This window comes from Carassius gibelio, chromosome A23, assembly GCF_023724105.1.
Source record: "Carassius gibelio isolate Cgi1373 ecotype wild population from Czech Republic chromosome A23, carGib1.2-hapl.c, whole genome shotgun sequence".
NCBI classification, from domain to species: domain Eukaryota; kingdom Metazoa; phylum Chordata; class Actinopteri; order Cypriniformes; family Cyprinidae; genus Carassius; species Carassius gibelio.
The window spans coordinates 23,510,581-23,538,491 of NC_068393.1; the positions used below are offsets into that span (position 1 = coordinate 23,510,581).

A 27,911-nucleotide genomic window follows, 5' to 3' on the forward strand; every position below is an offset into this window, starting at 1 on the left:
TTAAATTAGCTTAACACACATTCTGCGTGTAGGAGCGTGTGCTCGTAAACTTGAAGAGACAAGCTCATTATTCTGAAGCTAAGGAGCCGCGCTAGCTGAAAAATTGGTAGATACCAAAGACCACGCAGAGGTTTAGCTTCCGCTCGCTCATTAATTATTTCCAATCAGCTCTTGCTGATAAGAGAAAACACGACTTTGGAATTACCGCACGGAAATCTCAGCAAGCCGTGGCTCCAACTTGGATTAGCGTCTGAATGCTTGAGAAAGCAAGATAAACAAATAATAGCTAGATGAGAACAGAAAACACAAAATCAAACTTGATATAACACATAGGTCACAAGGCTTTATCAGCTCAGAGTTCAGAATGACATGTTTTCCCGAGTCTAGAGTCTTAAATTAACTAGATTAGAGCGCCGGTGCCTTGACCTTGCTCAAGCTCAGCTGGTAGATGAGAACCTCGTCTTATCTCGTCGACTCTCCTTCCAGTGGCTCGCTTGCACTCTGACAGCTTTACAATTGACTGAGCCTCCTCGACCGCATCCCTCCAGCCTCCCGTCCAATCTCACCTGTAGGGGTCGGCGTTTTTTTGCAGCGATGGGCCCCACTTAAACTTGACAAGGCGAAAGGAGGATGGGAGGAAGAAACAGATAAAGAGAGAGAGAGAAAAGAGAAGAGAGGCACTCTGAGGGATCTGACAAAGCTGATAATTACTCCCGTAGCCGGGGTCCACATTTGCTAAACTGGCCGGTCACAGTTCTGCACCTCTCTCTGGGGTAACGGCCTCTGGAGTGCTGTGTTCTCACTTCTCTTGCCTCTAGTCAATCAGTGCGTGGAGCTCAACAGTCACGCGTGCTTCTGTAACCTTCGGCCGGCCGCGTGGAGACAGGGGTAGAGAGGAGATGTTACTCTGGTTTGACAAAGTGAGAGTTTTGTTGGGTATGAGAATGGTCTGACTTGTCATCAAGGCAGGAGGTCAGTTTAATCCAACTGGAATTCTCCACTTATTCTCATGTGTGTGTGTGTGTGTGTGTGGTGTGTGTGTGTGTGTGTGTGTGTGTGTCTGCTTGTGCAAGGACAGTCAAATTATGACCACTGTTTATTTGACTTCAGTTGGTCTCTAATAATTAATGCTAATACAAGTCTTACAAAATGACTGGGTTAAATTGACAGCCTTAGTATTCTAGATCAGGGTGGTTTAACTTATACTTCTTTAAATTGAGGAAAAATTTAGTACAGTTTTTTTTTTTTTTTTAACAGCAATTAGTTACTTTATTTCTGTAATGAGAATCACCACTGAGAATAATGGGTACTAAAACAAGTCTTCAGTAAAAAGACTGTATGGTAATAAGAATTTTAATGTTTACATGATCACAAGGAAGCAATTTTTTCTATGTACATTCTTTCACAAGCGTTCTTTCTTGGGATGGAACGTTTCAGTTAAATTCTTAAATTCAGATCTTACTAGGCCACATTACCCCCAATTACAGAGGAAAAGTTAAGATAAGAGTCTAAAATCCCAATGCAAATCCCTCAAAGCAAAGCATCTGCAAAAAATATACATAAATTACCCATGATGACAATGGCTCATTAAGGTCAAATAAAGTTCCTCATTTGAATAAACAAAAGCAAGGAGAGCATGGTGAGAAGAGAATATTACAGGATAATTATCAATATTCAAACCAGAAACCTAGCATGTGTGAAAAAAAAATAAAAAAAATAAAAAACTGCTGGTTTTTACTTTTATAAGGGTTGGGTTGAACATATACTGTTTGCTAAAGCAAACCTCATGACCCCACAGTCTAGTCGTCCCACACTTCCACCCACCCTTCCAGCCAACAGCTCCTCTAATGAGGGCCTTTCTTTTGAGAGACCCCAAACAACATCCATTGAGAAAGAAAAATATCAACAAATGCCTGACTACGGCAATATAATTGGCTGCCATAGAGCAGGAAAGTTTACTGGGAAGGGAGACCAACCACAATGCTGGCCAGATGCATTTCTTACTGTTCTTTTTCTTTACTTCAAAAATATTTTATTCTTAAAGAGATAGTTCACCCAAAATTAAAAACTATGTGTGTGTGTGACTATTTACTCACCCTCAAGTTGTTCCAAAACTGTATGTTTTCTGTGGAACACACAAATAAACTGAGGAATTCAAGATCAGCTACAGCCTGTTCTTATCTGACAAGAGTGAGCCAAGGTGTGGTCTTCTTCTGTAGCCCGTCTTCTTCAAGGTTTGGTTATTTTGTTGTTTGTTAACTGATGCCCTTCTGCATAACTCGGTTGTAACGGGTTATTATTTGAGTTACTGTAGCCTTTCTATAAGCTCAACCCAGTCAAGCCATTCTCCTCTAACCTCTCGGACATCAAGAAGACATTTTCGCCCACAATGAACTGCCACTCACTAGATATTTTCCCTTTTATACGATTCTCTGAGAATCCTAAAGGTGGTTATGCATTACAATCCCAGCAGATCATCAATATCTGAAATAGTCAGACCAGCCTGCCTGGAACCAACAACCATGGCACGCACAAAGTCACTCAAATTAACTTTTTTCACCATCCTGATGCTCAGTTTGAACTTCAGCAGACTGTCTTGACCATGTCCATGTGCCTAAATGCATTGAGTTGCTGCTATGTGATTGGCTGATTAGATATTTTCATCAAAACAGGTGTACCTAATAAAGTGGCAGATAGATGGATGATGGATTCATTCACATAGAATAACCAACAACAGCATTAGCAAACATCTTGTAGTGCACCCAATCCACCCCTCCTCATCTGCACTGCCTAGTCTATATTCCTGACTGACAGGTCAAGCTGAGTTTCTCAACACCCCTGTAGGTTCGGTAGTTCATCTTGGCTGGATCGCAGTTCCTCAGCAGGAATTTTCAATTTGAATTATCAGATCCAGCGCACTCCTCGTTTGGGAACAGGGCAGGATGGCCACGAAAATGTGGTTGTCGCACAGCTCAGAGTGTTGAAGAGGTGAATGACAAAAAAAAGATCCTGAACTGCCCGAGGCTTGTGAAGCGGGTGGGGATTAAACAGCAGCCTTGTCATGCTCCAGGAGACGGGGGTCTGGAGGCTGCCATAACCTCAAGGATTAAAACCAGGATTAAAACATCAACTCCACGCAGGTAGAAAAGCAAAAAATGCTTGCTAAAGCTCCCCAAAACATAACTGCCAACAAGTGGATTGAGTGAACAGAAATGTACATAAAATAGTGAACCTCCGTTCATCTTCGGAACACAGTTTAAGATATTTTAGATTTAGTCCAAGAGCTTTCTGTCCCTCCATTGAAAATGTGTGTACGGTATACTGTCCATGTCCAGAAAGGTAATAAACACATTTTCAAAGTAGTCCATGTGACATCAGAGGGTCAGTTAGAATTTTTTGAAGCATCGAAAATAAATTTTGGTCCAAAAATAGCAAAAACTACGACTTTATTCACCATTGTCCTCTCTTCTGTGTCTGTTGTGAGAGAGTTCAAAACAAAGCAGTTTGTCATATCCGGTTTGCGAACGAATCACTCAAAGTAACCGGATCTTCTTGAACCAGTTCACCAAATCGAACTGAATCGTTTGAAACTGTTCGCGTCTCCAATACGCATTAATCCACAAATAACTTAAGCTGTTAACTTTTTTAATGTGGCTGACACTCCCTCTGAGTCAAAATAAACCAATATCCCGTTGTAATTCGTTTACTCAAACAGTACACTGACTGAACTGCTGTGAAGAGAGAACTGAAGATGAACACCGAGCCGAGTCAGATAACGAACGAAAGATTGACTCGTTCTAGAGTCAAGAACTGGTTGCATTGGTTTTCGGATCACCAGTAGTGATGGGAAGTTTGGTTCTTTTCCACGAACCAGTTCTTTCGGATAATTCGATTCAATAAACCGGTTGAAGAAAACGGTTCACCGGTTCTTTTTCGCTCGACGTAATGATGTCATTGGCGATGATTGCCCTTCATTCAAGCCTTTGGTTTACCCACACTCATAAAATTAGCACAGAATCAGTTCAGAATCAATTATCAAAAGAATCAGTTTGGTTAAGACGCTCGGTGCATCAGTCTGCTTCACACTGAATCACACATGCACAGTTATCATCAGCTCCTCGGTTCTCAAATCGGACGCATCCGACAGAAACGAGGACTACTTTGAAGATGTTTTTCTTACCTTTGTGGACATGGACAGTATACCGTACACACAGCTTCAATGGAGGGACTGAGAGCTCTCGGACTAAATCTAAAATATCTTAAACTGTGATCTGAAGATGAACGGAGGTCTTACGGGTTTGGAACGACATGAGGGTGAGTTATTAATGACTAAAATTTTTAATTTTTCGGTGAACTAACCCTTTAAGTGTCAACCTTTCAATACCAGCCATCTGGCTCGATTCTGTCATGAAACACTCACTTTTCCACGTTTCACACACACACACACACAATCTCATTACAAAAGTAAAAAGGTTTGCGAACACCATATCATGTCGACTTTAAAGAGATGCTTTAGTGTGCTTTCAGCTCAGCTGTCTTAGTAAAAGAATAAGGTCATACACTAGCAACAAAGACACACAAAAACTGAAGTCGTCATGTACAGATGTTCTTCTGTGCTCTGATTGGCAGATGAGACATCCCAGGGGGGTAGCTCATTACCCAGATCCCAACATCATTTGTATAACCTCAAAGCACTCGACTCTTAGCCATCATTGCACCTACGACTGGCACTTAACGACAGCTGCTACGAAACCTGTGAAACTCAAGAGGACAGAAGAGGAAACAATCAAACACAAACACTTACACACGTAAATCACACACACTCAATCAGATGATCTGATCTCGATGCTCACACACTCACACACTGGGATTATCGTTTCAAATCCCTCTTTAAATCTAACACAAAGCATGCTGGGAGAGAATTAGTCACAAGCCATCTGCAGGTTTAATGGTCAAAAGTGTTATTTTTGTATTATCAAACAAAAATGTATTTTTAAGAGTCGTCTGGTGAATTCAGGATTCTAATGTTTTGAATGATTGCCCTTCTTTCAAAAAAATTAGCAAGCGCACACATACCCACAGTGCTTTGTTCTGTGGGGGGTTTGGATGAAAAGCCAGAATTAACAGAAGGGTTCCAAAAGAAAAATGACTTTCAGAAATATCAATAAAGCAAATTATTTTTATGTACATGCAATTCAAAACAGATCAACCACTCACTCTGGAGTTGATCAAAAATAGTATATTATATGTGTGTGTGTGTGTGTATATATATATATATATATATATTTATTAGGGCTGTCAAATGATTAAAATTTTTAATCAAATTAATCAAGATTTTCAGTGGATTAATCAGGATTAATCACTATTTGTAATTACACCTGAATCCTAACCAATTTTTATTTTCTGAAATGCATACCAAAAGATAAATAATAGGACACAAATACATAATTTTCATGTATTGATTCATCAATATGTGGTTCTTTTTTTCTGAATTTAAAAAGTTTAACATTTACTTAATCAAATTTACCTGAGCACTATATCAAACCATGCCATTTAACTACAGATAGTGAAAGAGTTTTAGGTGAACCAGTGGTTAAATATAGCCACATATCTATGAAATTATGCATAGAGAAACTCGAAAGAATGAACTCAAAAACACAAACATGCGCCCTCTGCACTCTGGGCACTCGCCAGTTTGCCAACAAATACGTGAGAAAATTATTGAAATGGCATAGATTATTGAAATTATTGAAATAGCATAGACCTCAGGGAAGGTCTATGCTATTTCATGCATTCTGACTTATTTACACTTAAAAAGTTGGATTTTCATGCTAAACAAAGACAAAATTTCAATGAGCTGGACATATGATGGAGTATTTCGATGCCAAATTCACTCCTTCAGGTTTTGTATAAGTTTTTTGTTATTTTTTTTAGAGTGTGGCCCTGTATGACATACTAAAGGGTGGAATTCCTTGTATGGGCACTGTGTGTGTTATGTCTACTTTAAGTCCACAACCACCTGAAAAAAGAAAAATATTAATTATTATTATATGAATAATATTTATAACTTAAAATGTATACGATAGATTGTGCCCTAGGTTTTAAAGTTTGGGGTCAGTATTTTTTTATATTTTTGAAAGACGTCTCTTATGCACATCAAAGCTGCATTTATTTGATCAAAAATACTGCAAAATATGAATACTGTCACAGTTTTACGCTGCCTGAAGGAATACGGAGTCGAGGATAAACGGAATAAGGCTTTTAATATATCCAACACAGGGGATATCCAACATGGAGCACAGAGGTAGACACACGTAAGTAGCAAGTGATGATCAAGTAGACCCGACGACACTGAACTGAAAGGAAAAGGTTTAAGTACAAAGGATAATAGGGAAACACAGGTGGATGGAATAACTAAATTAACAGGGCCATGAACACACATGAGGAAGAGAATAGACACACCTGGAAACTAATCAAACCAAATACGGAAGACAGAAACTAGGTCACAGGGGCAAAAACACTAAATGAGTCCAGGTGTGTGACAGTACTCCCCCCTCCCGGTAGGTGCGTCCTCGCACCGTAGAAGCCACCGAGGGAGGCGTGTGTGGGAACTTGGGAGGAGGTTCCGGTGGAGGACGGACTCCCAGGAGGGGGCCAGCAGACAGGGACCACAGAGGAAGGAGCCAGGGAGGAGCCAGGGAGGAGACCGGAGCAGGAGGAGCCAGATGGTCCACCAGAGACCAGCCAGGACGGAGATCCAAGGTGGAGTCGACGGCGGGAGGAGCCATGGTGAAGGAGGGGTCGACGACACCAGGGGGCCGACAGGCGGAGACTGCACCGGTGGGTGAGGAGCCCAAGATGGAGCAGCACAGCCGCAGAGCCAGGGGGACGTCGAGGTTCCGGAGGGCCTAGGTGGAGCAGAAGGCTCGGGCGACCAAGGCGGAGGCGGGGTCCTGGCAGACCGCTGTGGAGCCGGAGCGACCGAGGATGGAGGTGGAACCGGAGGGAAGGAGGAGCCTGACAGAGCCGGAGGGATGGAAAGACGAGGTGGAACCGGAGGAGTGGAGTCCCGAGGCGGCGGATGGTCGACGACTGACCAAGGTGGAGCCGGAGGGACGAGGGAGCCCGGTGGAGCAGGTGGGATGACAGGCCACGGTGGAGACGAGGGAGCTAAGAGCCAAGGCGGAGCCGCTGGGTCGAAGGACCGAGGAGGAGTCCAGGGCTCGGAGGCTGGAGGCGGAGACAGGGCCTTAACACGCCAAGGCGGAGCTGGAGACTGGCAGTCCAGCGGCGAACCACCGCGCCCCGATGGCGCGGACTGAGGGTGAGCTGCGGGACTGACTGGCACCAGCAGGGATGACGAGGAACTGGCTGGTCTAGGAGGAGGAGAGAGGAGAAGGATGGGGGGAACGACAGGAGGATCAGGGCTGGATGGAACCAGCGGAAGTGGAGCAGAAGGACCAGCAGGTTTGGGAGGAGGTGGGAGAGGGAGGCTGGGAGGGAATACAGGAGACACAGAAGATTCAGGGCTGGGTGGAACCAGCGGAGACACAGATGATTCAGGACTGGGCGGAACCAGCGGAGACACAGAAGATTCAGGGCTGGGCGGAACCAGCGGAGACACAGAAGATTCAGGGCTGGGCGGAACCAGCGGAGAAACAGAAAACTCAGGGCTGGGCGGAACCAGCGTAGACACAGAAGATTCAGGGCTGGGCGGAACCAGCGGGGAAACAGAAGACTCAGGGCTGGGCGGAACCAGTGGAGAAACAGAGAACTCAGGGCTGGGCGGAACCAGCGGAGAAACAGAAAACTCAGGGCTGGGCGGAACCAGCGGAAATGGAGCAGAGGAAATGACTGGAGGAGGTAGGAGTGGGAGACTGAGAGGGTATACAGGGGAATCAGGGCTGGACGGAACCAGCGGGGAAACAGGAAATTCAGGGCTGGGCGGAACCAGCGGAGAAACAGAAAACTCAGGGCTGGGCGGAACCAGCGGAGATACAGAAGATTCAGAGCTGGGCGGAACCAGCGGAGATACAGAAGATTCAGAGCTGGGCGGAACCAGCGGAGAAACAGAAAACTCAGGGCTGGGCGGAACCAGCGGAGAAACAGAAAACTCAGGGCTGGGCGGAACCAGCGGAGAAACAGAAAACTCAGGGCTGGGCGGAACCAGCGGAGAAACAGAAAACTCAGGGCTGGGCGGAACCAGCGGAGAAACAGAAAACTCAGGGCTGGGCGGAACCAGCGGAAATGGAGCAGAGGAAATGACTGGAGGAGGTAGGAGTGGGAGACTGAGAGGGTATACAGGGGAATCAGGGCTGGACGGAACCAGCGGGGAAACAGGAAAATTAGGGATTACCTCCATAGACCAGTCCATCAGATCCAGAACTTGCTCCATATGATCTTCAGAGACTGCATACAGCTCACCCTCAGTCGCAGGAGTGTGGGCAGGGCTTTCCTCCACGCCCTCGATCTCCACGAGGACTCCCACGATGCACGGTGTTGCCGGCTCACACACCTGGTCAGTCGCGCTCTCAAGTTCCGGCTCCCTGTCAGTGAATGGCTCGGGCTCTGCGGCTGCGGTGGGCTCTGGCTCCGTGTAGCGAGATGGTGGCTGGCTGGTCTCTGGGTCGGGAGTGGGACTGGCGAGATCCTCAATGGGGCAGATGGTGAAAGATGAGCCATTTCTCGCCAGAGTCCACTCCACAAATGCGGCGAAATCCTCCCGAGGACCATCTTCGGGCGACAACGCTCTGCACTTGGAGTTCAGGCTGGTGTTGTAGAAGGTGCAGAGCGCGTCGTCCGGGTAGCTGGTGGCATTAGCTAAAAGAAGAAACTGTCTGGTATGGTCCTCGAGAGAACGTCCTCCCTGCTTCAGCAGGAGGATGAGGAATTCAGGACGATAGAGGGGATCCATAGAACACTACGAAACAAAAAGACTTTGAAAACACAAAAACAAAACGGAGGGAAAAAACACGCAGTTTTCTATTTTCTTTTTCTGGTCGGGTCTTCTGTCACAGTTTTACGCTGCCTGAAGGAATACGGAGTCGAGGATAAACAGAATAAGGCTTTTAATATATCCAACACAGGGGATATCCAACATGGAGCACAGAGGTAGACACACGTAAGTAGCAAGTGATGATCAAGTAGACCCGACGACACTGAACTGAAAGGAAAAGGTTTAAGTACAAAGGATAATAGGGAAACACAGGTGGATGGAATAACTAAATTAACAGGGCCATGAACACACATGAGGAAGAGAATAGACACACCTGGAAACTAATCAAACCAAATACGGAAGACAGAAACTAGGTCACAGGGGCAAAAACACTAAATGAGTCCAGGTGTGTGACAAATACAATTTTAAATAAGTGTTTTCTATTTTAATATATTTTATTATGCAATTTATTACATACAAAGTAATACATTTATTAAATTTATTATATACAAAGCTTAATTTTCAGCATCATTACTCCAGTCTTCGGTGGCCCATGATCCTTTAGAAATAATTTGAATATGCAAATTTTCGGCAAAAGAAACATTTCTTATTATTATCAATACTGAAAACACTTGTGCTGCTCAATATTTTTAGGAAAATGTAATTCTTTTTCTCAGGATTCTTTGGTGAATAGAAATTTCAAAAGAACATTACTTACTTGAAATCAAAAAAAATTGTACACATAAAAATGTGTTAACACTGAAGAACTCTTCACTGTTGCTAATGATCACTTTAATGCATCTTTTCTAAATAAAAGTATTCACTTCTTTTTTAAATCTTATCAACTCCAAACTTTAAAACTGTAGTTTATATTTAAAATGTGTTTAAATATTGGAAACAGTTAGGAGTTTTTAAAGCAGTGCATTCAAAATTTGCATTTTTTTGTGCATCACTACATGATACTGAATAACTCAATGAATTTACTAAAATGCCTAAGGAGAAAATGATTGAGAAAAATACATCCGGAAACCAGACAGCTGAAATGTGAACAGGCACTTTTGAACTACAGATAGAAAGAGTGGCCAGAAAGAGGTAGAGAGAGAGAGTACTGTGGTGGAGATGAAAGAAAAAGGGGCAAGGAGAGAGAAGCGATTAAAAAAAATTGTGAAAGATCCTCAGCCTCAGTGAATGGCGAGCAGCTCTGGGCGCTGGTGGGGTCGTGGCGAGCTACACACAATCTGCATTAAGTACAGCAGCTGGAGATTCATTCGAACCCAGAGAGAACAAAATGCCTGTCTCTCCAGCAGAGGAGAAAAGAAACTTGCTCTAATGAATCTCAAATACAATTCAACCTCACCAGTTCCACGCCTGGCTTCAGAGAGGTGGGAGAAAGACAGACAGTAACCACAACATGAAGCTGATCGCAAAGAATAATAATCAATGTTTTGGCAGGGGCTTCTCGGATGTTGTATTTAAGATAATGAGAGTCCAGCCGTCAATCCTGGCATGTCCTGTTCCTTTCACATGAACTTACTTTCATTCTACCACCAGAGCACGCCTGCCACAGTACCTTGCTTTTCACCTTATCATCAGTTATAGACTATTTCATGAAGTAAACTAGAAGACCGCAAACAGGCTTACCATGACGCCAACATCATTAATTTAATGAAACATTTTCAAGGCACTAAAAAATCTCATCTCTTTTCAAGAAAGTCAAAGTTATTATGAGGCTGTGATCAACCGGAACAAAAGAACCACTTTTATTTTCAGCCATGTTTGTCTAGTAACGGTTTGCATCAACTTTTTTTGGAAGCAGAAACTCAGTTCACTTTTAACCAAAGAAGTTTCTTTTAGGTCTTCAAATTCGGGTGACCAATTTTCCTAGCTAATCATTAAATTAAAAAAAGAAAAAATAAACACTTGCAAGAAACTTTAGCTTGTACTTCTTCAATGCTACATCCTGCCTTGAATTCAAGTAGATGTTAGAACTCATTTTATTCTTAAAAATGTTTGTATTATAATTAAAGGACAATTTTGTAATCTCTTACTTTATATTGGCTTCGCTCCTGGTTGCAGCGGTGTGGAACTGTTCAGCAGACGTCTTGAAGCGTTCCTCATTCTGAAACACAAACAATAAAAATACTGATTATGACCAACTTTCACCTGAATATCTCAATAAACAGACTGCAAGAATGCAAGCACGGGATTATACAATAACCATAGAGCTGATAGAATAGAATAGAATAGAATAGACTTTTTTTTTTTTTTTTTTTTTTTACAATTATTGGCAACCTTATTTTGTAATCTTTGATCAATTTCTTTCTAAAAATATTAAGATTTCACAGTGATTCCAAACATTTGTAGTGTATATATTTTTAAAATGCATCATGATAAGACAATGGCACTTTTGAAAAGTTGCACCAATTTATCCTGTCTTTTCATGTTTGATATTTGCACTTATCAAGAACTCAGTGGTCACATTTCTGATTTCCCCTCTCCTAGAAAAAAAAATGAAATAGAAAAAAAGCCAAACTGTTGCTATGTGAATATGGGAGGTTATGCGGTAATGTATTCAACAAATTTCTCGGGTTCAAAAGACTGAACCTCATTCTACATGCATCTTGAGGCTTATAGAAAGTGTTAAATAGCATGTGGGCGGACCCTTTATCATATGCAAAATAAAGAGGGAAAACTGTTCGTATTATGGTGCAGTCTAGCAGGATTATGACACACTGACCCAAATACATTTCCTGAATCCCTTTATCCTTTCATGCAGCGATCCCTGACAGATCTTCAATTCAGGGTCATTTTCATGCCAGCAGGAAACACTTAATGCTGTAAAACAAAACTAATCCTCAATAACAAGCACTCTCCTGCTGGGGCCAGTGAGCTTAGGACCCGAATTCTGTAAATGAAAAACACTTGCATACAGATCTGAAGCAACTGTTGAGATTTACATGGGGCCTTTGAATACTTTCAAAGCCTTTATGACATTTTTCAAGTCTTCATTGCAAGATAATGATATCTGACCATCATCACAGCTGCTATTCAGATGGATTTATGCTAGAAATGAACAAGTGACTCTAAACGAGAGCACAGAGAGAAAAGATAAGGGTTACCGAATGAAAAACCTCTCGCATCCTCGCATACATTAGCGCTGGGTGGCCCTTCCTGTAGCATCGCAACAGGAAGGGATTTGCTCATTAAAATCACACAGCTGGCAACTGCTTTGTCATTCTCCACTTTACCTGGCACTGCCCATCTCTGACACCCTCGCCTTTCTGTCACATCCGCTGCATTTCTAATCCAATCAGCATTTTAATCTGTATCGGGCAGCTATGCTTCACTACAGGGTGCATTTGCTGCAAGACTTCCTCCCAAGGACGAGCACTTCCTGTGACAGACAGGGATCAGCACTGGGGAATCAATGTTAGACTGTAACCAGTGTTAGAAAAAAAAAATGAAACGTCAATTTTAGAGCCGTGGCATATGCGGTTAGTGAACATTTTTCAGACACTCTGTTATGGCGATATTTTTCTTTTACAGAATTCACGTTTAAAGGCCTACAACACACTGCTGGTAGGGACTACAACGAGCTTCTTCTTGGGTTTGTTACATCACCAGCTCTGAAATTTACATAAACCATGCAACGTCCTGCAAGAACAGTGCTTGCACAGGTTTTGCTCAATCCTCTTCACTAATATGCTCTGTATCTGATTCAGGCTCAAATTTATAAGGCAATATTGATGCCATTGTTTACCATTCACCTCACTGTAAGACTTACTTATATATTATTACCTGTGAGTAATAGAACATACTGAAAAAGGGAAAAAAATATTCTGCCTAAATTTTTTTTTTGTTTTGTTTTTTTGTACACCGATGCCTGCAGTGGCTATAGCTGGAAAACACAATGGGATCACAGCATGAAGCCTTGTTGGCGGTCTGACAAAGACACTGATTGTACCTGCTGTGTTGAATGCATCTTAAAATGATTTGCATCAATCGAATCACAAGCTTTTCAAAGATATGTGGCTGGCGGTAAAGCTAACATGTTAGAACAACATGACTATATTATTAAATATTTTGGTTTTTGGTCACTAAGAATTTTGTTAAATTAATAATTTTATCCAGAAAGGCTGCATTAATAGTTTGATCAAATAAGAGTCAAGAGTTTGATCAAAAGTGCCGAAAGTTACAAAAGATTTCAGTTTTAATCAAATAAACGTTGTTCTTTTAAACTTTCTAATCATCAAAGTATCTAAAATTGATCATGGTTTAATTAAAATATTTAGCAGAACATTCGTTTTCAAAATTAATCATACAGAAATCTTATTTGATTAGGATTATTTCTAAAGGATCATGTGGCACTAAAAGAAAAAAAACATTTACATTTTAACTTTACAATTTGGAATATATCAAAATATAAAATTGTTGTTACATTTTAATAATTTTTCAAAAAATTACTGTTTTTGTGCATTTTTGATCAAATAAATGCAGCCTTGGTGAGCATAATGCTGCGTTCACACCAAACGCGAATAGAGCGTCAAATTTGCGTCTACTGCGTCTAGTTTGCTGCTTGAACATTTTGAATGCATTCGCGCATCTAGAGCGAAATAGACGCGCGTAAAAAGCAAAAGTTTGAAGTGAAATTGACGCGCTTCCGAGGCGAAATCCAGATCTTGTAGGAGGGGCAAGTGCTAGGCAGTTGTCTGTTTGCAAGATGGCTGATGCTGATCGAGCATTCAAGGCTTTTCCATTTTTTCTGCACACGTCTTCTGAATAAACACATTATCTTGTTAGCAAAAAGTAGCTGTATATTAGGGGGAAAATAGTTGTAAATGCGTTTAGCACGGTGCAGTAGATGCAAATTCACCTCATTCACACGTCTAGTTTGCGCGAATTCGCGCTGCTAGACCTCCTGACGCACGTAAACACGTCTTTACATTGACTTAACATTAAAATAATTCATGCGTGCCTGATGCTCTATTCGCATTTGGTGTGAACACAGCATAAGAGCCTTCTATTAAAAACATAGAAAAATCGAACAAATCCCAAACATTGAATAATACAGAAATTATGAATTAAGAGTTACTAAGCCCATAGTATAAACTTCATCTCCTAATTTAAGTAAGGTCTTAATGAACAGCTAATGCAACCCTACCTGCTTTTAAGAGTGTGTGCAACTGATTGCAAAAGATTGTGGGTAACAAACAATCAACCACGCCAGAATTTGTTTGACTTTAGCCAAACTGTAAATATGTAGGAGATGGTCTTCTCTTAGAACAGCAAAATACTGATTTAATATGTCAGAAAAGGCATTTTTTACAACGTAAAAGCCATGTCCAGACTTCCTGTGGGCAATTAAAGAACCGGATCAAGCAAGAAACATAAATATGAAAATTTTATAAAGGCTGAATAAGCAGATGCAACTTATTCATCATACATCAGCGTTTACTTTGAACACTACCAAACAGAGATGCAACATAGCAAAAAACAATGCAAAACCATCCCTCATCTTGATTGAAATGCTGCTCCACCTCCCTGCTTCTCACCATTACAGAGTCAGCGAGCTATTACACTCCTGCTGCCCCTGACATCAACGTACACCCAACACAGAATGGTGAATCTTTGAAGAATAACTGTGCTTTAGAAATAAAAGAAAACAATTTAAATTTTAAATGCTTTGAAGTAAATTAATTTCAGATTTGCTGGTGCTGGTGTCCCAGGCCAGAGAGTGCTATAGATCTGCTGCTCTCCATGCTGTCCAGGTGAAGCCTGCCATAGCCGGTTAGGGAATTTCTAGAACAAGAGCTACCGTTGACAGCATGTCAGCCCGGCTGCCAGGTTTCAGGAGGATTATTATCTCGTACCCACGCTCAAGTGCTTCAAAGTGCTTTGCAACTAGTGACAAGGGAGAAAGAACGATGCGGAGCGGGGGGGACTAAAACGGCAGGGCAATAAAAAAAATCTTGTCTAGAGAGTGCGAAGCAGCTAAGAGCGGGACGCAGACATGAGTGGAGAAGCTTTAGCAGGATTAGGGAGCGCCAGCGCTAATTCAAAACGGTAGCTGAATGCTGCTGTTTACAGCTTTTGCTTTCAGTGGCACTAACTCACCACTTTTGGCAGAATTTATGGATGCTAGGCGATTATGTGAGCCACCTTCAAAAAGAAGGGGATGAAAAAAAGCAACGTTTGCTGTGATAAAAGGCATTCGCCACTTGTGCCGTGGAAAACATTCCTGTGGTGGCTCGTCTGCGCTGCTGAGATATACTTCTTCAGCTGCACCTGCCATCGACGGGAAACAGGAGAAGCGGGATGGATATGCCACACCTCTCAGGGGTCTGTCATGAAGATACCCCCCTTCTGAACCCATCCCAACCCCCCTGCTGGGTTAACAGCAGTGTGAGCAGACATGCCAAGAGCCTGCATTATCCCACTCCCGTGGTCTGACTGTGTCACACGGCAACTAAAGCCTGACTGCAAACACTCTGTGTGCCTTTTATTGCCAGCTTCTGATCCCTTTGGCAAACGGCGCTTCCTTGTAATGAGGTAAATATAAATACTGGGGCATCTGACACACTGGGATGATCCTATTTGCTATATGACAGAAGATATCTCGCCTGTAACCTCAATGCTTGTGAGACAGCAAGTGTGTGTATGTGTTGGTGGGAGGGGGGCTCCCGATGTAGAATGTTTATTTATGATGATCGCACAGTAATTAGCACTGGGTCGCCATTAATCCTCACAGCCTGTGTCTGCCCTGGGCCAGCGACGGAGATTGACACTATGCGGACCACCCCCTCATGTCCTGAAGGGAATTCTTGTTAACCGCTTCCATACCGCCTGTCTCAGAATGACTGTAAATCAAGTCTGTGCACCATTCATCTTAAATCTGAATTGACTTTGAATTGAGATAGCAAACAAGCTGCAGGCATCTGTAAGTCGAATTTGAATAATAGGAAGTAGAATTAAAATTGAGAAAATAATGAGAAAAACATCTTAAGTCAATATAGACAGACAGAGTGAGAAATGACAGACAGACAGACAAAAAAAACAGCAGACAGACAGTCCAACCAACAGATTGACAGAATGAATGGAAGATAGACAGACAGACAGGACAGATGGGGAAAGTTGGGGAAAACCATTTGAATAAATTCTTGTAAATGTGAAATAATTGCAATGCTCGGGCGAACCAAGCAATAGAGTTTGCGTCGCTATAGAGTTAGAACAGGTGAATGTAGTAAACAGGTTTCATAGAAAGAGAATGATATGCGCCAAATGAGTCACTGTAGAAACTGAATACTTTAATGGTTGCGGACAAAGTTTCTCAACACGAGAGCCAACGCAAATAAATGACGTGAAATAAGACTTCATGTTTTAAAGATTAGTGGCTTGATTAAGTGGTGGAAATGATTCGTATTCATTCAATACCAACAGTATTCACTTCATACCTTCCTATACAAGGACTCAGTTAACGTCTGGTGAAATATTAGTAACACTGATTTAATATAAACAGACAAATGGAAAACGGAGCTTGGAAGTGTAATATGACTCAGTCTGCAGCAAAATGAAATGTGAATTAAGTCTGAAAGACAGTGGGGTGTAAATCTGCTGCATGCGAAAATTGTTAACTGTACACCGTGGAACAAATCCCCTCTTTTGAGAGACACAAGCGTTAAATTATCAGCCCGGCAAAGCCACCATGGATGCTGTCCCAGTGTTAATATTTCCCTTTGCAATCCTTTGTTTTTGCATCATAATGAAGCATGTACCAAAAAAATTCATCTTCATCCCCTTCCCCCGAATCACTGGGCCCAAAGTGAATAAACAAAAAGGCAATTCTTCAAGCCAGTGAGTGAGCAACCCTCTTAGTACAGCTTATATGAACAAAGCAAGAGGAGTCAAATAGAGAGGAATTATCTCTCTAAAGCTGTCAAGGTGGCTGGGTTACTCTCTTGTTCTGAATACAGCGTTTGATAGAGAGAATACAAATATTGCATTTAATGCGACTTTCTTTGGTCACAGAAAATAAAAATGACACCTCACATTAATATTAATGGAGGAACAGCCTTGCCATATGTTTTGTTCCAAGCACTGTATTCAACCAAATTTGTCTGACATTACCATGTAACTAGATTAGAATTTTTCTTTGACTGAGGTTCTTTAAATATTTATGTGCATTCTGGGAAACACAGTAGTCAACGAAATTCATTTGGTGTTACTATGCAACTTGGATTAAATGTTTCCTTGACAGTCATTCTATAAATATTACAGTGCATTCTGGGAAATACAGTGATTCTACACAATACGGTAATGTTTAGGGGAGCACGATGTCGTTTAAACATCGATAATGGTAATGATGTGTGAACGAGTCATTATCTGGCTCGGCTCGGTGTTCATCTTCAGTTCTCTCTTCACATCAGTTCAGTCAGTGTACTGTTTGAGTAAATGAATTACTCCGGGATATTGGTTTGATTGAACTCAGAGGGAGTGTCAGCCACATTAAAAAAAGTTAACACCTTAAGTCATTTGTGGATTAATGCGTATTGGAGACGCGAACAGTTTAAAACGATTCAGTTCGAATCGGTCTGGAACGACATGAGGGTGAGTTATTAATGACATAATTTTCATTTTTGGGTGAACTAACACTTTAAGACTTAACTGCTATAAACAACCATGTACGTTAAACATTTCTGTGGCAGTGGTTCTTCAAATAGTGCTGTGCATTCTAAGAAATAAAGTAAATCAATATCATCATAGACAGTCAAATCTGTTTAATGTATTAAACCAAACTCATCTGACATTACTAAGCAACTAGGTTACAATGTCGCTTTATCAGAAACTCTTCAAATATTGCTTTGCATTCTAGGAAATAGTGTGACTCCCCTAAAGTTGACAAAATTCATTTGACATTATTACACTACTAGGTTATAATGGTCCTTTGTTGGTGGTCATTCAAATTCTGCTTCGCATTCTGGGAAATAAGGTAACTCAACCACGTGAAAAATGCCTTTTTTTGGACACCCACTTCAATACAACACGGCCACTGTTACGTGCAGGGCTGCTTTCCTACGGCATGTTGGTGAAGAGGGGAAAGAAGTTTTTTCACTTTTTTGCCTGCTGCATGCAGTCGATAAGACCTCAGAGAGCGAGAGAGAGAGAGAGAACAAGAGTGGGGACTGAGGAAAATCACAATCTTGGAGAGCGACTGACTTCATTTGCCAATAGTTGAATGGTTTTGAGGCTTTGGCGAAAGCACTTTCTGCACCATTGCTCCTCACCTCGCCGAGCAAGCTCTTTCCATTTAATGTAACTTTATTCATTTTTTTTTATGCCACTGGGCATCAATCAAGGTGTGAACACAGCAGATAAATGCAGTCGGCGTTCCTGCCCATCCAAATGGAGCCAATGCACTTCAGATTCCCACTTCAGTGCTGTATAAACCATTATGATCTCTGTCCGGTCATTTACGAAGGATAGATGGCTGAAGGTAGGGCAGTGGAAAATAGCCCCGTTTGGGCATTATCTCTCTCTAAAAATGACTGAATGCAGCAGTAGAGGATAACCGGTGCTTTCATCCTCAAATATTATGGCGTAACGAGAGTAGTGTACAAACAGAGGCGCCTTGCAGCAGAAAAACTGACAACAGCATGGAAACAAGTTCTTAACCACCCACTGATCCTGAAGCTGCTGTCTGCTTATGCATACCTTTCCTTGAGGCTCTGCGGCATAATTTTTTTTCTCAAAAATGTCAGGGATCAACTGTGAAAATTATATGTGAAGAGAGAACTTAAAAGCCAAACATTTCAAAGATCTTCAGAGAAACGCCACAAATGCCGTACTATGGTATTTGTGCATTTACACACTAAAAGCATTAGTATCTGTGAGCTATTTAAAGGGATATTCCAACCCAAAATGAAAATTGTCATTAATCAATTACCCCCTTGTCGTTCCAAACCCATAAAGCATAGTCCGCCTTCGAAACATGATTTAAGATATTTTGGATTAAAACCAGGAGGCTTATGACTGTCCTATAGACTGCCAAGTAAAATACAATGCCAAGATCCACAAAAGTATGAAAAGCATTGTCAGAATAGTCTATCTGCCATCAGTGTTTCAACTGTAATGTTATGAAGCCAAGAGAATACTGGTTGTAAGTGAAGAAAACAAAAATAACGACTTTACTGCCTATTCTACTCTGTGGCAGCTGACACAGAAGAGCGTTGGCAGTTTGAGTGATGTGGAGAGACACAGAGGAGACGACTGATAAAGGAATTGTTGAATAAAGTTGTTTTTGTTTTCTTCGCTTACAAAAAGTATTCTTAACACTTCGTAACATTACAGTTGAACCACTGAGGCAGATGGACTGTTCTGATGACATATTTTATACTTTTCTGGACTTTGACAATTTAACTTACTTAGCAGTCTATGGGACAGTCACAAGCAAAGCTTTTACGGGTTTGGAATGACATGGGGGTATGTGATTAATGACCACATTTTCATTTTGGTGTGAATATCCCTTTAAGCCTATCAGCATTAAGCAGGTTTAAAAAAAAAACTGAAACTGGGAAAAATATCAAAGATAAATTGGGTTAAACTGACAGAAAGACACCAACCTTCTTCTCTAGTTGTGTGATCTGTTCCTTGTAGAAAGCCTCCAGCGCCTTCAGTTCCGTCTCCTTTTTCTCCAGCTGTTTCCCCTGGAAAGAAGTAAATGAAGAGTTTCGTGTCATACAGCTGAGCAGCTGCAAAATTTCCTTTTGTAAATAAAAAATATAAAAAAAAGACGTAAAATTATAAGTAAATAATAAGTAAACACTTTAGTCAACAAAAAACTATGACAGTATTGATGAAGTAATGCGTTTTAACAACCCGCCAAAAATAAAAAATATTTTCGGTCAGTGGGTGGTCAGTCAATTGTTCCCGAATCTTGACCAATTCCAAAAATAAGGACGCTTATTGCAAAATAAATAAAATGTTTGTAAATAGAAAAAAATAACAATAAATTACAAATAAAAAAAAATAATATATTAAAACAAATAAAAAATTAAGCATTAAGGATTTTAAAAAAATAAAGTAACAATTTAGTGAATAAAAAACTTTTACATTTAATATTACTAGCAATTATTTTTTTTACAAATTCATCTTGATGCAGCCAGTGAAAATGTTGCCAGTACATGTAAAAATCTGAACTACTGGCCTGACTGGACATCAAGAAGAGCCCAGAATGTGCTGATGGAACTTCTTACTTAGAAATAAATGTGTGGCAAAACGGAAAGTGACACAATGGCTAAAATCAAGCCCTGGGATCTAGTGGGTGATATTAATAATTTTTATACCATAAGGCTTATAAGCTTAGGACATTGAAAGTCCAACTGTCATTTTTGGAATTTCACTATCTGTTGGCATTTTCAGAAGATTTGTCAAGGTTTTCAAGATTTTTGGGCAGTGAATAAGCAAATGCTTTTTTGCAGCATATGTCCCTACTGGTCCAAAACTGGTCCAAAACCAAAGCCATACACAAGAGAGGCCAGACGCAGGACATTGCACAGTACAGCTTCACTCAAACAGCATGGACCAAAGCTCTTAAAACTGATCAGCGGACTCTGCCAGAGACTTCAGGAAAAGGACAGCTGGTGTAAGATTTTCAGCCCTCGAAAAAAGCACTGAGGGGGATTCGCAACACGGAGGGATTCCAAAAATAAACAGAGAAAATGAGGACGCAAGATAACGATGTACACTTATTCGTAGGTGATTTCCTCCATGCATGTGACGCTCAAACAGGTGTGCAATATCTGAACATGATCGGCTTGTTTGGCACCGATTCTGAACTGGCGTTCTGAGATGATATAGACTATTTGTGAGCATGCAAATATCTATGCCACTGAAAAGCAAAAGCAGCGATTACTTTTCACAACACGGAGAGATACACAAGCACAGGCAAATATACTAAAATTTGTTCAAAGCTGCAAAAAGACTAAGTATTCAAACAATATTCGATCAAAGGGAACGCAGTAAGCGACACGCTAGCACACATGCACGCATCTCCCCTGTAATTAGCTTCCCTCATTCCGCAACTATGTACGTGGCACAGATACATTAAGCCCAGCAGGGTACAGCATTCACACAGACGTGCTTTCTCACATAGACACACGTGCATGAATGCTGTAGAGGAGAGACGCCCCGTGGCGCTGACCGGGAAAGAGGCACATGTACTGCAGCCGCCAGACAACAGTGCACAACAAAGCACAACCCCAAATTACGGGCATACATAATCACCCCCTTCCCTCTGCCTCCTGTCTCGGGCGAGCAGTAAATCACCTCCATCAGCACGAGCATCATATGCAATTTTCTAGCTGGGTAGCTCTGAAACCGCCATGAAGGCCCATACGGTTTGCATGCTCACAATCGGGGCTTATTGCACGAAAACCAAAACCCCATGTTCAAATGAAGACGCGGAGAGACAGGAAGAAAGAACGAATGAATGAGAGAAATGTGACAACGTCTGTGGAATATGTCATGCTTACCCAGGCATCCAGTTCAAAGGCAGGCATGAGAAAGAGAGAATGAGGGAAATAGAAAGGAAAACATCACTTAACACTTAGCCACAGGAAAAAAAATGGTTCACAGGAAAAACATGTAACATCATGTTTGAAATAATTTACATCCATATTTGAAATGTTACGTTTAAAGAAGACATGAAACCACATTTATGGGCCGATTATAATATATTTCTTTCTATTTTCAATGGGAAATACTAAGGTGCAGGACTTGTATCTATTGAGACTTGACTGGACGTTTTAGGAGAGCAGTATGTTTTTAATATTTCTAGTCAATATAAAAACAGGGCTAAAATGGTGGCCGGCAAATTTTCCATTATTATTGCTTAGAACTAAGGTTAGAGTTCTATAACTAGTGATTAAACACATTTTTTTTTTTCAGAAATACTAAATCCAATATGACAATTTTCATTTAGCTGAAAACCCAAAATAAAGTTTATTTAATAGTCAATTAATTAATCACTTGAGTTGCATATAAACATTTAAACTGCACATAAGGCAGGTTTATATCAACTTTTTAATGATGTAATTATGTTTCTACTCCAATTCATTGTTGAAATATAAACTATTGTTGCTTAAATTTTGTTATAAAATAGTTTGAAAGCTCAGAATTACATTCATATCGCAAGTGGCAAAGCACAAAGCTTATTATGATTATTGGATGGTGCACTACAAACTGCGTTAAGTGAATTTTTATGAACTGTCAAATGAAAAAAAAAAAAAAAACTACACAGACTAAAATATCTTGGTTCATTGGAAAGAAGATCAATTAAAAATGAGAAATAAATATTGTCTGACAAGTTGTAGATGATCCATGATGTTTGCATTAAATAGACACTGACATAGTCAAAACGTGCTACTGAAAAATTACTTCCTAAACATGACCGTTTTGGTTAACGATTTTAGCTCTACAAATCTGTTTCAGACATTAAGTAAATGGGGTCAATTTTGATTTAATGTGGACTTTAAATCAAAACCTTTAATGTAAAATGTAGTTAAAATATGACAGAATTCTCTTTGACAACTTCAACAAACGGTTTACATCTTATGTCTATTTTTTGTGCTTGACCAGTTAAATATCAAACATGAAAAGGAGACTGTAAAAGGCCAAGCATAAATCTCCAAGGGATCCTAACTGCAACTGTAAACTGGGTGCTAACAAATGTATGATGTGGTATGGAATCACTCCTCATTATAGAAGCAGCAGCAGGGCGTTTCACACGTATTTAATGATGATGGAGGAGAGGGTAATCTGGACTGCTTGCTGAAGCCAAGTGCTCAACACTGCCAGGGCTCACATGGATCTACAGCGATAAGCAAAAGAAAAGGCGGAGTTAAAACCTAGAGCTGAGCATATGAGGAGATGCACATGCTGTTAACAGAAATCAACTTCAAATTAATTAATCATTCAGTTTCCATTTGATTTCTTTGCTGCATTTATGAAAATCAGTGTTGATAACTAAAATTAAGACTAATAAAAGCCGTTTCCTTAATTGAAATAAAGCTGAAATAAAAACTAATATTAAAATTGGGTTAACAAACAATTTAAGTAAAAAGAATAAAAAAATGTAAAAAAATTATATTGCTTCGGCATCTACCTAAAATAATTTTTTTAAGTACTACAATTGCTAAAACTAAAGATGAAATTGCTGTTTGCATACCATTTTTACACGTGTCTGAAATGCATTTAATTTGTAATGTTTATATTTTAAGTGCTTGTTCAACTGCAACATATTACGAAAATGTCGCTGTTTTTGCTTTTTTTAATCTTTATAAGATTTTGATCAGATGCTGCGCTTTTCTAAAACAGCAAAACGGCAATATGATAAAAGAGACATCCATGTTTAATAAATAATTAAATGTATTCATATCAATAAACATGTTATGTTAAACAAGTAATATAGTTTGCCCACCTAGCTGTTGGCTATTAATATAAACCGGCACATTAAAACAGAATTCAACTGATGTCCAGTCACGGGCATAAATATATTGGCTATTTTGAAACACAAAATTATTATTATTATTTTTTTTACATATTTATGAAATGTAAATTTACAAAGCTACAAAGGTTGTTACCATGATGCCAAAAGAATGCAGACTGCCTAAAATAGCCTCTCGAGGAACTTAGAGACTTTATTACAACTCTTAGCTGAAGAATCAAGAGTTTGCTCCCTGCTGGTCTGATGACGGCAAACTCATCACTCACAGAGCCTGTTGAGAGCCACACACACACACACACAGAGAGAGAGACACAGCTCCTGCCTACACACACGCCTTGTCATTTCTTTATTTATCCTCTTTAAATTCTCTGTGGTGACAAAGCCAATCTGATGGGCGTGCTGCACTCATGTAACGCTCTGTTGGAATCTGGAACAGGCTGATAATACTCAGGCAAGCATGAATTACACTGATAAGTCTAGAAATGAGCCCTGCTTAGAGTTGGTTTACCGTAAACAATGGTGGATGCATGTGTGTTAGGCTGTAACTCAGCACCCAGGCCAGGATAGATGCAAAGTGACAGGCCGTACCCACAAGAAGAAGTGATGCGACTGGAGGAATGATGAACTGAAGGCTGCTGAACACATTACATCAGCTATAGAGCATTATAGAGCATTATCACTAGCCTTCACTTTGCTTCGTAGACAGAGTCTGGAATGGCATAATAGAGAAGTGTTTTCTCTCTCGCTAGGGGGCGCTTGTCTGAAGTTTAAAATCATTGGTTACCCGTAAGCCAATCAGATACGTTTAGTTATGATGTATGTTATGCGCCTGTACAGCCGCATCGAAGCACAGACATCATGCATCAAACTCAAATCTATGATTGAACTTCCACTGTTGTAAACACATGATGATGCGAGCGAAATACCAGAGTGAACATGGCTGTAAACGACTTTTGCAGATTATGGGAAGTTAATCTACGCATCTACGTCACGGCTCTCAGCCCGCCCTCTGTTCGTTGATTGGCCTGGCTGTTTCCAGACCGGTGGCGAACAGAAAGCTCTGACGTTGTATCAGACTGAGTACAGAAGCGAAATGAAATTGAGCGGAAGTCTGACGTAGTCAGGCTACATTATCACTGTTTTCTCCATCAAAGATTCAGCATGTAGTTTGAACAAAGTTGCTAAAACAGCTCAAATATCATGTTTTTCAAAAAAAAAAAAAACATCTTTAAGTAAGACATACTGCTTACCAATTAAACTGTGGAACAAAAAAAAATTTATATTTTGAAAAATGTCTGTTTGTTATTTTGTCCAAACAATGAAAGTTAATGTTGTTCAGACCCCAAAGACTTTTGAATTATGTTTTTTGTAAGTGTTTTAATTTTAGTTAAAAAAAATATAAAATTTTATTAGCTTATGTCTATATTGTTTTTATAAATTTTTATTTCAGTTTTAAGTGTAGTTGTTTAAGTTCGACTAGTTGTAACCTTCATTTCTAAAGTTGGGAAAGTCATAAAATTGAATACAAACTTTATTGGCATTTTTATAATGAATTTTTAATTTTACAGTTATGCCAACTTAATATATATATATATATATATATATATATATTTATATATATATATATATATATATATATATATATATATATATATATATATATATATATATATTATAGGGTAGAAACATTACAGCATCTCAGTTACACTTACAAATTTCAGCATTACATGTTACCAGTTCGAACTAAAATGAGATTTGGATGTTAAGATGTTTCAGTCAGACACCACATAATTCAGAAACATAATTAAAATGGCTCATTTCTGTTTATTACTGCCTCTAGTAATGATAATCCGCAATTAAATGCTCTCCCCGTATGAAACTTTAGATAACATTCCTACCAGACGGCTATTGATTAACCTGGGTCTTATGAAAAACTGATTTGATTTATTTCAACTATTGGAGGAAATATGACTGAAACACGCTATGAGTAACAGTTGCTGTATATTATCAGATTTGTCTCTTGCAAACACACACACACACACACACACACACACACACAGTGCATCTGTTGTGTCCTGCAGTGTGTGTTTATACTCCGTCATCCCCTCTAGGTTGGATGTGCTGCGTTACCATCTGATATCTGGGCACAGCTTCCCTCCCGCTTTCCTCGTCTATTTACTTGTCTGCGTTTATTTAACACGTAGCTTCCGGCTACGCAATAAATTAGCACTTAATATTCAAACTGACTACCCAGAGTGCCCGCCGCTGCGGTTGTCTGGGGAGGGGAAGGAAGGGCCACTTGCTTCTCTCGTGCCGTTGCCATGAATAATTTCTCTGCCGGCGTTTCGCCTCTTATCTGAGCCTGATCCGACCACCGTGTCAGAGAGAGCCGATGTCATTTTCCAGCAGGGTCTCGAACGTGATATTGAGGACATGAGGGAAAAGAGATTAGAGCAACAAGACAAATCAAAAAAAAACTATTTGACGGAGGGTTGGGATTCGTCCGGTGCCAGAGGGAGACACACAGGAGTCAGCCCGAAACGAACAAGTGCTCATGAGGTATAAAAAATTTATATTCTCATCTACCCTTTACTGAATGGCAGGTAAAGTGTATAGCTTGCACCCATAATACCGACTGCCTTCAGGGATCACCTGCCCCTAAATGATACCGTTCTCCATTATCTATCATAGTGGCACCTTTTTTTTTGTAAAAAGCTCAAGGAACGTCATTGCCATGTTCACACGTGTTCACATGGGAAATGTAGGTTTATATTTAGTCCAAGTTCCATTTCCTCTCTCTCCCAAAATAATTTCCTTCCCATTTCAAATTTTCAGTTCAATTAAAGATACAAAATAGTGGAAAATTTATTTTTAAATACTCAAAATAACCTTTAAGAAAACAGTCTGAGATGTGGGCTAGTGGTTATCATATGAGGTGAAATTTTGGTGCTCATTAGGGCTGGACCAGAATATTGGATTATTCAAATATTTGTTTGGTGGTTTGGCATTCAATTTTCAATTTTGAGATTTGAATGGCATCCCATGACACACAACCTATAAAGGTTCCGTAACGACGCATGTCATCAGGGCGTAACGTGTAGTGTACGAGTCGAAAACATTAGGCACGTTATACTTTGTTATACTTTGTTATACTTATACGATCTCAGCTTCAGCACGGAAAGTGCGGAACTAACTGATCTCTGCTTCATTACAGTTTGCACATATTTTTTTATAGCAAACGTTGATCTTCCTTCAAAAGAGCTGGTAAAAGAGTCACGCGATAACGTGCGTCATCACTACGACTCGGCATTAGATCTGACTTTTGTTCACAAAGCGCTCGTCCCGGGATTGAACCCGTCAATGTTACTAGGTCCCCGACCCCAGGTTCAATGCCGGAAAGTTTGCTTTCACACAGAAGGCGACCCGGCAATGTTCCGGCAATTTGCCGGGTCCGACGTGCAGAGTGAAAGGGGCTTAAGTAATAAACCTATAGTTTATCGTTGGTAAAAAAAAAAAACCGAGCTGCTTTTATCCTCCATGTTAATCAGTAATTTTACACATGATAAAACCTAGGGGTGCTCCGATCACGATCGGCCGATCGTTATGCGCGTCTCGTCAGTAAAGCCGGTTCTCTAATCAGCGGTTAATTCCATCAGGTGCGTAATTTCACATAGAGCAGCTGTTACTACACAGAGCCGTTGTTAATAGAAAAGATGCGCAAATCCACTTCATTTTCAGCGTTTATTGGCGCATCTTCTCAGTTAACAACGGCTCTGTGTAGTAACAGCTGTTCTATGTGAAATCACGCACCTGATGGAATTAACCGCTGATTAGAGAACCGGCTTTACAAACGAGATGCGCATTAACGATCGGCCGATCGCGATTGGAGCACCCCTAATAAAACCCCTTGGGTCTGCAGCAATACACCCAGCACATAGGAAGTCAATTGGATGAACGTTCTCGACATAATAAAAATGCAAACAGACAGACAGACACACAAAGATTCCTGTCTTTATTAGAGAGAAAAATGTTCAGCCTCTCTTCCGAAGCTTCGAATATTCTGTGTTGATTACTACCGAAGCTTCGAAGTTCAAAAATTGGTATTCGGACCAGCCCTAGTGCTCATATAGGAAATGAAGGTTCAAATCCAGCAATAATCTTATTTCCTTCCTCTGCTCAAATAATTTCTTGACCTGTCTCCGTTCTAATCCTTAAATCAATAAAAGTCAAAGAAAGTCCGAAAAAAAACTTTCTTTCAAACTAATTTTCTTAAAAATTATCATCCTGGAAAAAAAGGAGTTGTGGCCTAGTGGCTATCACACATTTCAGACTTGATGAGCCTTGGTGCTCATAAAGAAAACACAGGTTTGAATGCAGACAAACTTATTTGACTTTTGCAAGATTATGTCTTTCATTTCACTGTCCATAATGGGGTCAAAATAAGGCCCATTTCAAATTCTGACATCAATAAGGGTG

The 27,911-nt window shown here is 40.3% G+C and overlaps 1 pseudogene; it reads right to left on the reverse strand.

Annotated features, from left to right (window-relative positions):
- Positions 1-27,911, reverse strand: part of LOC127944348 (MICOS complex subunit mic25a-like) — a 70,756-nt pseudogene that overhangs the window by 30,463 nt on the left and 12,382 nt on the right.